This window comes from Parasteatoda tepidariorum, chromosome 12 (genome assembly GCF_982258835.1).
Source record: "Parasteatoda tepidariorum strain Cologne lab strain chromosome 12, Ptep-v5.0, whole genome shotgun sequence".
Classification (NCBI taxonomy): Eukaryota; Metazoa; Arthropoda; class Arachnida; order Araneae; family Theridiidae; genus Parasteatoda; species Parasteatoda tepidariorum.
Genome location: NC_141766.1, coordinates 64246440 through 64260228, shown reverse-complemented (window position 1 = coordinate 64260228; position 13789 = coordinate 64246440). Strand labels below are relative to the sequence as shown.

General features: G+C 28.8%; 1 protein-coding gene across 6 annotated transcripts in view; it reads right to left on the bottom strand.

The window, feature by feature from the left end:
- Positions 1-13789, bottom strand: part of LOC107446168 (glycerol kinase 5) — an 85086-nt gene that overhangs the window by 70477 nt on the left and 820 nt on the right. The gene's annotated exons all lie outside the window — the stretch shown is intronic.

Genomic DNA, 13789 nt, shown 5'->3' with positions numbered 1-13789 from the left:
AGACATTCATCCTCAAAGCCCCAAATACACTTTGTTTGTGACACCAGATGGACAATTTGAATTCAACAAAGTTCCTTTCGGCCTTTCCAATTCACCAGCAGTATTTCAGCGATTTATACAAATTGTTTTTCGAGAACTCTTAGAAGACGGAACATTGATTTTATATTTGGACGATGTAGTTGTTCCATCAGATGATGAGTTCGAAGGTCTTCAAAAACTCCAAAAAGTTTTCAAAGTAGCTTCCGACTATGGACTTGAATTTAATTTCGAAAAATGCAATTTCCTGCAAAGAAAAATTACCTTTCTTGGACATATTTTAGAAAATGGTACAATTAGTTCCACAACAGAAAAGACAAAAGCTGTTTTAAATTTTCCAAAGCTCCAAACAGCTGAAGATGTTCAATCATTCCTAGGCCTAACAGGATATTTTAGAAAATTTATTAAAGATTATGCAATTATTGCACGATCACTAAGTGATCTTCTTAGAGACAACCTCCTTTTCATTTTGGCCCAGAACAGCAACAAGCTTTCCAAACGCTGAAACAAGCCTTATCACCTGAACCTGTGCTACATCTTTTCAAGCAGGGCTCACCTTTACAGCTTCATTGCGATGCATCGTCAAAAGGAATTGGCGCAATTCTTTTAATGCAATTCGATTTAGATGACAGCCTACATCCCATTCATTATATGAGTCACAAGACATCCCCAGGAGAAGAAAAATATTCATATTGAATTAGAAGTTTTAGCTATAGTGCAAGCACTTAAAAAATTTCGTCATTACCTCGTAGGCACCAAGTTCAAAATTTTCACAGATTGCCAAGCTTTCCAAAAGACTATGTCAAAAAAAGAACTGCCACCTAAAATTGCTAGATGGGCAATGTTACTAGAAGATTTCGACTACAAAATACTATAGTGTTCGAATTAATTGGGACAAGCAAGATTTTCTCATTCGAGTTGGTATGGGATTGCCAGTGATGTCCCGAACTGCTTCAAACCAGTTATATCTGCCTTGAGCTGCGGTGACGGATATACCTTCACTATAATTTACTCATCTGACTGGCTTTAGTGTATTTGTAGTTCAGTTGTGAGCATTTCAGTGTGGGAAACTGGTGGTTATAATTTTGAGTTTAGTCTAACACAAGTTATATGCTTATAAAAGATGGATATTAGTCCGAGGAAGCGCTCTAAAATTATCGCTCTTAATGAACACACTTCTATGACTGTAAGAGACATCGTTACAGCAGTGAGTGTAGGGAAATCTAGTGTTTCCAGAATTCTTAGAACATTTCAAGATTCCGGCTTATCCTCTCCAAAAAGAAAAGGAAAATGTGGACGCAAACGGAAAACTGCTCCAAGAACTGATAAAAGTCAAATAAGAATAGTAAAACTTATCCAAGAAAGATGAGTACAGACCTCCGAAGGGACTTATTGGATTGTGGTGTTGATGTAAGTATTTCAACTGTACGAAAAAGGCTTCTAGATGTTGAACGTAAGGCAAGAAGACCAAGGAAAAAACAATTCCTAAGGCAGAAAATGATGATAAAACGTTTAGCATGGGATAGAAAATACCAAAAATGGACTGTAAATGACTGGAAGAAAGTGGTTTTCAGTGATGAAACACATTTATTTGTGCAGGGATAAAATCAAGTGGAGTTAGACAAAGTGAAGGCGAAAGTCTGAAACCAGATCATATCCAACAGACAGTAAAACACCCTTCTAAACAAATGTTTTGGGGTTTCTGCACAACAAATAGCACTGGAAGCTTAGTGCCTCTAAAAGGCATGATGAATTCAGCCAAATACATCGATATATTACATAGTAGGATTGCTCCATTCATGGAAACATTCGACGGAACATTTCAACATGATTTAGCCCCTTGTCACAATTCTCAACTGGTCCAGAATTTTAAGCGAGAAAACAAAATAAAAGTGCTTGATTGGCCTGGTAATTCACCAGACCTAAATCCCATTGAGAACCTGTGGCATATTCTAAAGAATCGCTTAGCCAAGATGAATTGCACGACAGCAGAACAAATGATAAAAAGTGCTATTCAAGTATGGTTCCACGACGATGAAGTCAAGAACATGTACGCTACACTAGTGGAATCAATGCCAAAACGAGTTCTTGAAGTCATATCTGCTAAAGGAGGATATACTTCATTTTAATACAGACATGTATCAATGTAACTTAAGGTATGTAATGATTAAAAGCTAAAGTTTCAATAAATCACTTTTTTTTCATTTGTCCCAATTAATTCGAACAGTATAGTAATACACAGACCTGGAAAACAGATGAAGCATGTCGATGCTCTTAGCCGATATACTGTCATGACAATCCAAATTGACAAAACAAGCCAGAATATTTGCCATGCCCAAGCCAAAGATGAATACACACAAGGCATAAGACAACTAATCGGACACTCTCCAACTACAGACTACAAGTACAAAAACAGCATCCTATACAGAGTAGTAAACAATCAAGAACTCTTAGTCATACCTCAAGATAAGCAAAATCAAATAGTTCAACTAAAACACAACAAAGGCCATTTCGGTATCAACAAGACAGAAGACATGGTTAAACAACAATTTTGGTTCCAAAATATAAGAAAGACTGTTGAAAACGTAATTTCCAATTGCATTCCATGTATACTTTCATCATGTAATGTAGGAAAACAAGAAGGTTTCTTACATCCCATCCCAAAGGGAGACATTCCTCTAGATACATACCACATAGACTTTCTTGGTCCCCTACCTAGTACAAATAAGAATTACAAATACATTTACACCGTCATAGATGCTTTCACCAAATTCTTATGGATTTATCCAGTTAAATCAACATCAGCTAAAGATGCCTTGGATAAACTACAACAAATTACTTTTGGTAATTCCAAAAAGAATCATCTCAGATAAAGGATCCGCATTCACCTCAATAGAATTCAAGAAGTACTGTGAAGACGAACAAATTGATCATGCCACAATCACCACAGGTCAACCACGTGGAAATGGACAGGTGGAAAAATTTCATGCTACGATAATCTCAGTCATCACCAAGTTATCCCTTGACAACCCCAGCAAATGGTTCAAGCATGTACCAGCAGTCCAACATGTAATCAACAGCACTGTTTCTTCAACAACAAAGTTTACACCCTTCGAGCTCCTAACAGGAGTTAAGATGAGAAATAAAGAAGACCTGCACATCAATAAAATCCTTGAGGAAGAGCACATACATATTTTACTTGAAAATCAACAACAAATGCGAAAAGAAGCAAAAAGCAATATACTTGAGATGCAAGAAAAAACCAAGCGAAATTATAATACTAGACGAAAGACAGCAACGAAGTATAAGTTCCACGACAGAGTTGCAATCAAACGAACCCAATTTGGGACAGGTTTGAAACTTCAACCAAAATTTTTTGGTCCATACACAGTGACAAAAATTAGACCCAACGATAGATATGATGTTCACAAGATTAGCATAGGAGAAGGACCAACTGTCACATCCACATCAGCAGATTTAATGAAACCGTGGGGAGATCCATAAACTTTTTCCTTTCTCTTTTCATATGAACTATGAACTTTTCAATTGTGCAAGAAATTTTACAGACTTTCGATTTTTTTTTTTAAATTTATTATTTTCATTTTGGATTTTATTGCATAAATCAAATATTAATTGAACATATTTAACTGAATATTAATAACAAGTTTCTATTTTAATGATCGAAATATTCATATTGATCGTATTTTTCAGAAGTGAGATAAAAGAATTTGTGGATTTATATATTTGAAAATATCTTTTTACTATTTATTCAGGATATGTTTTGGTTTTTGCTAGTTTTATAGGTTGAAGAGAAATTTATTTGCTTAATAATTTTGAAAAGTGCATCTTTACTTTATTTTTTAAAAAAAAGTCAATTATATATTAAAATTGAATATATTTAGAATTAGTTTAGATTTAATTTTTCATAAATTTATTGTTTTATATTTCAATTCAATTGTCAAAATATTTCTGTCATCAATATTTTCTTTTTATTGTGATGTTTAATATTTACCTTTAAAGCAATTAGTCGGAGACCGACTAAGTCGGGATGACAGAGTGTTGCATATGCCATGCAGCGCCACCTGTAGTTAAGCAGACTCCCTCTACATTCACTCACTGAACGGCTACGGGGAGAGAGCTCATTAGGATGTTCCAGCTCTAATTATTTTGTATTGCCATTTAAGTGCTTTTTGTCATAATAAAAGCTTTAAAACACAACCCTAGATTGCTTTGAAGCTTCATTGACACTCCCAATCCGTAACATCTATGTAGGATCTTTCGAGCCTCTATAGCCTTTGGGTATATACCTCACTCTTGGAGGAATACCAGGGTAATTTTCACTCCAAAACCAGGTAAGGAAAATTACTTTGAGGCTAAATCATTTAGACCAATAAGCCTCACTTCCTGTCGGTTGAAAGCTATTGAAAATCTGATTGACAGATACTTTAGAGACTTTGTACTCATAGATAAGCCACTGTCCTCCACACAGCATGCTTAGCAACCTGGCAAGTCAACGGACTCTACACTATATAAGCTCTCTCAAATGCTTGAGAAAACTATCTCAAACAAAGATATTGCTCGAACGGTATTTATTGATATTGAAGGTGTTTTTGATAAAGTCCCTGTTGAAACTATCATCAAAGCACTTAAAAACAGAGGTATAAATTCGGCTGATTGACAGATACTTTAGAGACTTTGTACTCATAGATAAGCCACTGTCCTCCACACAGCATGCTTAGCAACCTGGCAAGTCAACGGACTCTACACTATATAAGCTCTCTCAAATGCTTGAGAAAACTATCTCAAACAAAGATATTGCTCGAACGGTATTTATTGATATTGAAGGTGTTTTTGATAAAGTCCCTGTTGAAACTATCATCAAAGCACTTAAAAACAGAGGTATAAATTCGGTAATCATCAGGTGGATAGCCAATTTGATATCCTCCAGGTACGTTTGTTTCTCTTTAATGGGCACAAGCATGAAAGTACATGCTACCTCCAAGAATGGCAAGACAGTCTCTGAAATCATGAATGGTGCACTTCTAGAAGTAGCAAGATGGTGCTCTGACTCTGGCTTATCTGTTGACCCTTGCAAGATAAATCTTGTAACCTTCACTAGAAAAAGGCGTCTTAATCTAGGCAGGTTTCAATTTTTTTTCAAAAAACCGGATTTTTTTTAACTAAATCAGATTCTTTTAAATTTAAATCGGATTTTTTTAATTTTTATTCAAATACACTGTAAGAACTTTGATTTATGACTAAAAAAACTTTATAAATGCTTAATCAAAATTAAATTAATATTAAAACAGGGATTATTTATTGAATCTATGCATTTTATAAATATTATTTTCATATTAATGACTTTCATATTCATATTAATACTAATTGTATTACTTGATTGATGACTTCCTTCTCCTAAAAAATATACAAATTGGAAGTAACAGTCTGCACGATTCAAGTGCTCATAAATAGGCACTTACTTTTGAGCAATTAAAATAAGTTCTTTTTTTTTCAAATTTAAAGCAGTAACTTTGTGTATTGTGAGCATAGCTTAAATTTGTTTACTATTTTTTCTAAATGAATATTCACTTTAATTTTATATGGTGTTGACCATTTTGAAACAGTACTATTACTTTTAAACAATTAATTTTACTGAAATATCTCAAAAAATTTTTATGTTTGAAATTTTGTTAGAATTTTGTGGAAATTTTAAGGGGGAGTAGTCAAAATTATATTAGAAAAAAGTTTAGAGCTATTTTTTAAAGAGGCCCATAGCGTAACAAATGTTAACCACTAATTCTATAGAAGTCACAAAGAAAAGTCGAATGATAATAATGTAATGTAACAGCATAAAAAAATTAAATCAATAATAAAGAAAAAATTTATATAAAACGTTTTATATATGTGTTTTTTAAATACTTTTAAATAATGTATTTTTTATCTTTTAAAGGTAGAAAGAATTTATTTGTTGTCTCCTCTTCTGCATTTAAAATAACCTACACTGTATCACAGTCTGAAATAATTACAAGTTTTCCTTACGCATGATGAACATGCATTATCTAAAAACCATAATATAAAAAGAAGTAGAAAGAGCGGTAGTAAAAGTGTTCAGAGAAAAATATTTTGACCTTAGGGGACTTTCATAATCACTTATACCTTTTTATCTTAACTTAGTTAATGAATCTTATCGGGACTTTTATAATCTTAATTCTTTATTAGTTTTTTTTTTTCTAAAAATTTTTGGAGGTTATAATGGAACCAAATCCGTTAAAAAAATATTTTTTGTACAATATCTTTTATTGGGTTAATAACATTTTACTGAGCCCTATGCAAAATTGTTCCACAAAACTTTTTAAATATTTTCTAAACATTTACTCTGAGAAAATTTGCTACTATATATTCTTTGTAGATTAAAATTCAAATTATATTTTTATTACACAGTTCAAAATTCTTTCTTTAAATGTAAAATTCTTCTAATTGTTTTATATTGTCATACTGCATAACGTGTACGTATTTTACATAAAATATTTATAAATTTTTCTTACAGTTTTCCTCCATCAATCTTTTTGTTCTTATTCTCTTCTTTTTAGGTATTGAAAATTAGTCAAAATAGTTTATGGCTGAGACCTTATATGTTTGCTCATTGATAGTTTCAGTGTATTCCATTGAAGTTATTTGCTTAAAGTTATGTTTAATATGTTAGTTATGTTTAATTTACTATAAAAATTATTTTTTTCAATTTAATATTTTGTTCTTTCCCACTTCAAATTATTTGTAATCCAATAATGTTCTTACCAATAAAATGTTTAAAACTAAGAACTAGTGCTTATATGTTGCAAGAAAATAAAATTGGATTTCAGTGTAGTTGACTAATAAATTTAATAAATAGTCTACTTTTATGTATTAGATGTAAAGGTGATCGCAATGAAAGACTTCAGCGTGCAAAATTTATAAAAATCAATACTTTCCTTGATGTAAAAAAGTTACTATATAAATAACTATAATAAACCATGTAGGAATCGAATAGCAATTGCTATAAGTTATTGAGTATCAAAGAATATTGCTAGAACTTTCTGGAAGCTTTCTCTCAAGTTGCTAAAATTTCTTAGCAAATTCCACTGAAATCCCAATTTATTAACATTTATTGAAAACAGTTATTTCAATTCATAATTAATTCATAAGTCCAATGGATTACCAGTAGAACCAGATTTTACTTTTGATATCTGACAAAGGATGTCCGAGAAGAATGATGAATTAAAGTTTATTTATGTTTCGTTTATTTTAGAAAAAATAATTTTTTTAAAATCTCTATATCTATTTACAATAGCAGTTGTTAAAAGATTTAGCTATCATTTGGCTTTAAAAGAGCGTGAAATAGCAAAATCTTTTTATATATTGAGTTTAATATTAATTATAACAAAAGAATAGCTTGCTTAAGAAATATAAAAACTTGTTTGAGTAAATTAACATTCTTTAATGATGAAGGTAGCAAGTGATATATATATAACACAATAAAGACGAAAAATATAATGAGAATAACAAAGAAAATTAAGATAAGTAATAGTTTTATTTACGACACAAAAGTTGCATGTATATAGAACTACTAAAATACGTCAAAAATACAGAGAAAACATGGAAAAAATATAATAAAAATTTATTAAAAAAGAAGAAAAATTGTTAAAATAAATATTTTTCAATACATAAAAAATAATTTTATTAAAAAAATAAAAAGCCGGAAAACAAAAATAATGAAAAGATATAATATAAATTAATTATATTTTCATTATTTCTGTTTTCTGGCTTTTTAAATATTTTCCAATGATTTTTTAAACATTTAAAACTATTTTTTTTAATAATTTTTCTTCCTTTTTCAAAAATCTTTATTATATTTTTTCCATATTTATTCTGTATTTTTAAATTGTATGCATATATATATTTCCGATTTGTTAAGTAATTTTCGTAAAAATAAAACTCTGACATCAACGGTTGTTATTATTAATAGTAGATAGAGGAAATAAAAATCCAATAATAATTTCTGTTAATTGGGTAGTGAAGAATTAACAACATCAAAACCCAATTAATTTGAATTATTAAACCAGAAATGGTATACAGTGATTAATCGAAACTCCTTCAGAGCTTCCAAAGCAATCACACTGGTTTTGATATTCTAATTTTTGCATACTTTGTGATTTTAAAATGTGTATTTGTCATTTTGATTTTATTTAAGACATATTTCAAAGTACAGAGAAAGAACGAGACATTACTCATATGTAAATAACACAGCAATTCTTTTAATTTTCAACATAATTATAATAGCCACCAAGAGGAACCATTTATTGAAGAAAGAAAAGTCATATAGAAGGAAAAATACACATGCTAATGCAAACAAAAGAGAATTTGATTCTTGTATGGCCTTCACATTCAAAGTGTGCGACACGTATGAAAAATTAAATAAATAAAGAAATATGAGAAGCTAAGTAGGTAGGAAAGTACTCTATTTACGTTGCACTAGAGCTGCACAATGGGCTATTGGCGACGGTCTGAGAAACATTCCTGAGGATGATCCGAAGACATGCCATTAAAATTTTGATCCTCTGAAGAAGGGATGCGTCCCCTACTTTGGTAGCATGAAGACCTGAGCGACCCTAGCACTTTACAGTAGAACAGTTTAACGAGGACCGATACTGCTCACCCTGGGTCCCTACACAGGATAATCTTTAAACATAGCATAATTTCTCTTATTGTTTAATATACTTTACTTAGTTCAAGCCTCTCTTTATGAACTATTTAAATTAAATCCTTCTCCCTCTGTCTTTTTAAATTGAAAATAATAAGAATGGGGTGAAAAAGAAGACACTACTCATAAGAGGAATAAAACAAATTATTTTATTTGTCACGCTGCTTGAGAATATTTCAAATAAGTAATTAAAAAATTCTGTAGAAAATCAGCTATCAGTTGTGGTGCAACTATAGGTATTTTCTTACAACTCTGACATCAAGAACTTTATCATCTTTTGTATTCTCAGTAATTATAATTGAAAATCTTCTGTTATAAATAATGTTGCTTACTAGTTGAAGGCATTACGTATGATTGTGATTTTTGGAACTTTCTATCAAACTGTACAGCTAGATTAAAACAAGAGAAAAAAAAGTTTAATTTCCCGATGGATAGATATAAAAAAAAAATTATACATATAAAATACTTTTACTTAATATATTGTAGATTTAATAAGATAGCTTATCCAAATATCTTCAATATTTATTAACACATCATTGTTCATTTTAATTTAAAGTTTATAATAGCAATGATATATCTTATTAAAAGTTATTAGGACAAAATATTACTCATACTAAGATGCAGTTTCCGTGTTTTAAGAGGTACATTTAAGATAAGCAATTTAATCCCTGCAAGTGCAAATAATAATTTAATACGCGATTTAAAGAGCAAATACATACTTTTTTTTTTAATAAATTCAGATTTTTGACTTAATGTTTGAGACAAATTACAAAACATTTCTAACAGTGTTATTGCTAAAGATGCTAAGCCATAATTACAAAAAAGACTCATTCTTGTATTAATATCTCTGTCATGAATATATTTGGATGTCTCTTTTTGAATCAAAATTTGTCTGATTTTTGGGAAAAAACTACACAATTTTCACATATTTTTTTGCCCTCTCTTTTTTTGAAAAGCTTATTATGTGTAAAATAATAAATTATATTGATTTTTGAAACAGGTTGTTTTTATAATACAAGCTACAGTGGATACACAACACATACAAATTGTCAGACATAATTTGCAAGCAGCCTGAAAAAATATTTTTCATCCTAGACCCTTTGATACATCTGAAAGTATTCAAGCAATTTTCATTTTGCTTCAATGAGATTATAAATGATTGAAGTATCTATAGTTTAAGGGAGAATTTTCTATATCTCTAATTTTGAATATTTTTAAGCTTCATATCTTTAGAACCGTCCGTAAAAGTATATTTTTCTAAAAAATGTGAAAAAGCTGATTTAAAAAAGATAATAAAAATATATCGAAATCCTCCTCATTTACTACATTGTCGAGAATTAAATTATTAATATCAATATATAATAAAAATATATCAAAATCCTCATTCGCTACATTGGTCAAGAATTAAATTATCCATCTCAATTATCCTAAAAGCACAATGGAAAAGGGAGGAATATTTTTAGAGGTTAGTGTGAATAATATGTTTTTCTAAAAAAATAAAATAAAAAGTAATAAAATAAAAAAATTTAAAAAAAATAATAATAAATTTGAACTTGTTGAACTTCATAGCTCCGAATTAGGGAAAATTTTAACACATCATTTACTCAACATAAGGTTTTAAAGAATGCAGAAAAGAAAAAGTTATGTTAAAAATATATCAGGGAATAATTCTCTTAAATACCTATTTAATATCTATATCTCTAAAAAATGGGTTAATAAAAAATGTTTAAAAAAAATAAACTTACCTTCCTCTCTCTCCTTTGCCATTGCCTAAAAAATGAGAGAAAAAAATGTTCTTCCTCCTCTCTATTATGAAACAGCAGCAGACCAGAGTTTGTTTGTATTTTAAAAGGAAAAAAGATCTCAAAATTTTCTTAAAAAATGCAAGGTCAGGAAGAATTTAAAAAAGTTACAAAAGTGAATGAAATGTTTCTGAAACTAGTCTCTTAAAGAAAAGGCTAATATGTCATTAAAATGAAGTTTTTGATTATTGAGATATGTGGAACAAAAGGGGGATATTAATTTATTTTGTTAAAAAAAATTTAATGTTACAAGATGATTCAAAAATGTCTTTTAACATCATTAAAAAAAAATATTTATTAGTTTTTGTGGTGTAAAGCATGATACTCATCCCCTTTAACACATGATCCGATAAACATGCAAGGGGGTTACACAAAAGTGTGCTTCACAGAAAAATATTAAAAAATCAGAGATAATAATAATTTCTGATATTTATGTCAGAAACAATGATAGTTACCATATTAGTGACATGGTTACATTTAAAATGCAATATAAGACTCAATGCGCATTTTTTTTTTAATGTCATGGCAATTTTAGAATTGCATCAGATTTGAAAAATATTCATTTAAATTTTTATTAAAAAATTTGGAAATCTCTTCGCAAATTTGATGCAACACAAATATTAAATATTAAGACACAAAATTCTCTTTGCAAAATTTAATAATAATTTTAATTAAATCTTTCAAAGTTAGTTTTAATCTAAAACTCTAAGCTGGAATTTAATTTTTAAATTTTATGAATGTGAAGAGCATTGTCTTAAATAAATAAGAAATATAAATACTTTTTTGCATTGACCTGATGGCAATGACTGTATTGACTTGTTCGGAGTTTTCGCAGAAGTGCTTTTATTTTCAATTCTTAGCACACACAAAAAAAAATTTAATAAATAAAATCGACAATGACATTTTTAATGCATTTTTTTAATGATTTGATTTAATTTTTAACAACTATATATTGCTAAGCAACATCTATATATATTGTAGCAAAGTGAAATTCTTTTATTGCGTTCAAAGTTATAGATATTTTTAAATTAGACACCAAATTTATTATTGAAATACGTGCAATGGAAACTAGTATTATACTTGCTAACAACTTTTTTTCGAGTTTAACTGTTGTTAATAATGATAAAAGTTAACATTGCTGACAATATAATTTTCTCAATAAATGAACTATATATATTTTTAAGATGCAATCATGATGGATTAAACAAATGAATTAGGTGAAAAATAGCATAAATACTAAAGAACAAATATAAGAAAAAGTTCTCTTAAGAGTTCTAAAATATAAATTACATTTTACTTTTACATATACTACAGTGCAGGTTGATATTATCAAACTCAAGAAACTCTTATGTCAAGACACTATAACTAATTTTATAATACATGTTTATTTAAATTTTTAAAACTATATACAAAAACATCTAAAATGTATTTCATATTAACAAAATAGCTCACTTTTGCCTTCTAAGGATAAATTATTTTAAATGTATAATTTACTTTTGTAGATCCATTTCCAAAGATTTTCCCCAATTAATTATTATTTGTGTAAAAATATCGATTTTTCTGTGAAGATTTTCTTATTACTTATTTTTAATCCACCATTACTTTTTTTTCTTATACTATTATATAATATCTTATTTAGTAATGTTATAAAAAATTGCACTCTTTTTGAGCGGTATAATTATAAAATAAAACTTGTTTCTTGTACTTAATCACTTTTGAAATTGCAAACCATTGAAGTAGTCTCAATAAAATGTTCATTCAAATTGAGAATGAATAAAATAATAAAGTTAAAGCAAATTTGATTGGATTAAAATTAAATAAAACTAATTTTCCAGAATTTTTATCACTTTTGATACTGCAAACTATTGAAGTAGTTTCATTAAAATCTTTATCCTTATTGAAAATGAATAAGTGCCACATATGATAATGAAATAAAACTTTTTTTTAAACTTTCATTACTTTTAAAACTGCAAATATTAGAGTAGTTTCAATAAAACCTACATTTTAATTGAAAATGAATAAAATAATGAGGTTAAAGTAAAATACTTTAAATGTATTAATTGCTTTCTCAGGTCTATTTCTTCAGATCTATCTTAATTTATTATTTGCATAAAAGTATTGAATCTTATATATATTTCAAATTGAAATACATGCAAATTATCACCTTTTTCTGATTAAATGTTTAATTTGACAAAAAACGATTTTGTAAAGTCTCTTATATCTGAAAAAGCAAAAAGTGAGGCAATTTTTTTTTAACATATAAAGGGCTTTCTTAACCCACTTCCTCAAATCTGTTTCAGTTCATTATTAGCGTAACAATATGGATTTTTTTGTGAAGAATTTCTAGTATGCATTTGGAATTCAAAAATTTAAATTTTTTTTCTCCTAATTTCACATCTGAAATGATTAATTTAGTGATAAAAGCAATTTTTGCAGTAAAAATACCCTCTATAAAATTTCCTTACACCTGAAATTGCAAACTTTTAAGGCAATTTTCATAAAATCTTCATCCTAATTAAAAATGAATAAAAATAAGGTTAAAGTAAGACATGTTAAATGTCTCAGCCTTTTTACAAACGTTTTCCTCAGATCTTGATTTATAACAATATTGATTTCTTTGTGAGGAATTTCTTAAATGCAATTTGTATTGAAAAATGCACAGTTCAATTAAATCTTCAATCTATTTAAAATTGAATAAAATGTTTTGAATCAAACCTGAATTTATATTTCAAAAAAAAAAATATTTCAGCACATTTGAAGATTTTTTAAAACTATTATCCAAATGTAATCTTATAAATTTTGAGTCAATAGATTTTTTTTAATTAAAAAAAAGGATTAATAACTTTTGATTAGACACTTGCAAACTAAGTTCAATTGGTCAGAATTAACACCATTATTCAAGAAATAATATTTCATACACGTTATTTAAGAACAAGGAATTGGAACCGGCTACTTAATAACTGATATATCTTAACTGGTAAGTTCCAAGGAGTAGTCAGGGAATTTGAGCCAATGAGAAGGAAGAGGCGTTTCGTTCCTAGGGGAGTAAACAGAACTCGCAACCAACTTGGCACAGTTATGATAATTCCCCAAAAATAAAACCTCGGGATGAAATTAGAGACAGACTTTTTCCAAAAAAAAATTTAATGCCTATTTTTACCACCAGTTTTTGAAAATTTCATTCATCCCGCAGTGGACTAATCAGAAAGACAGT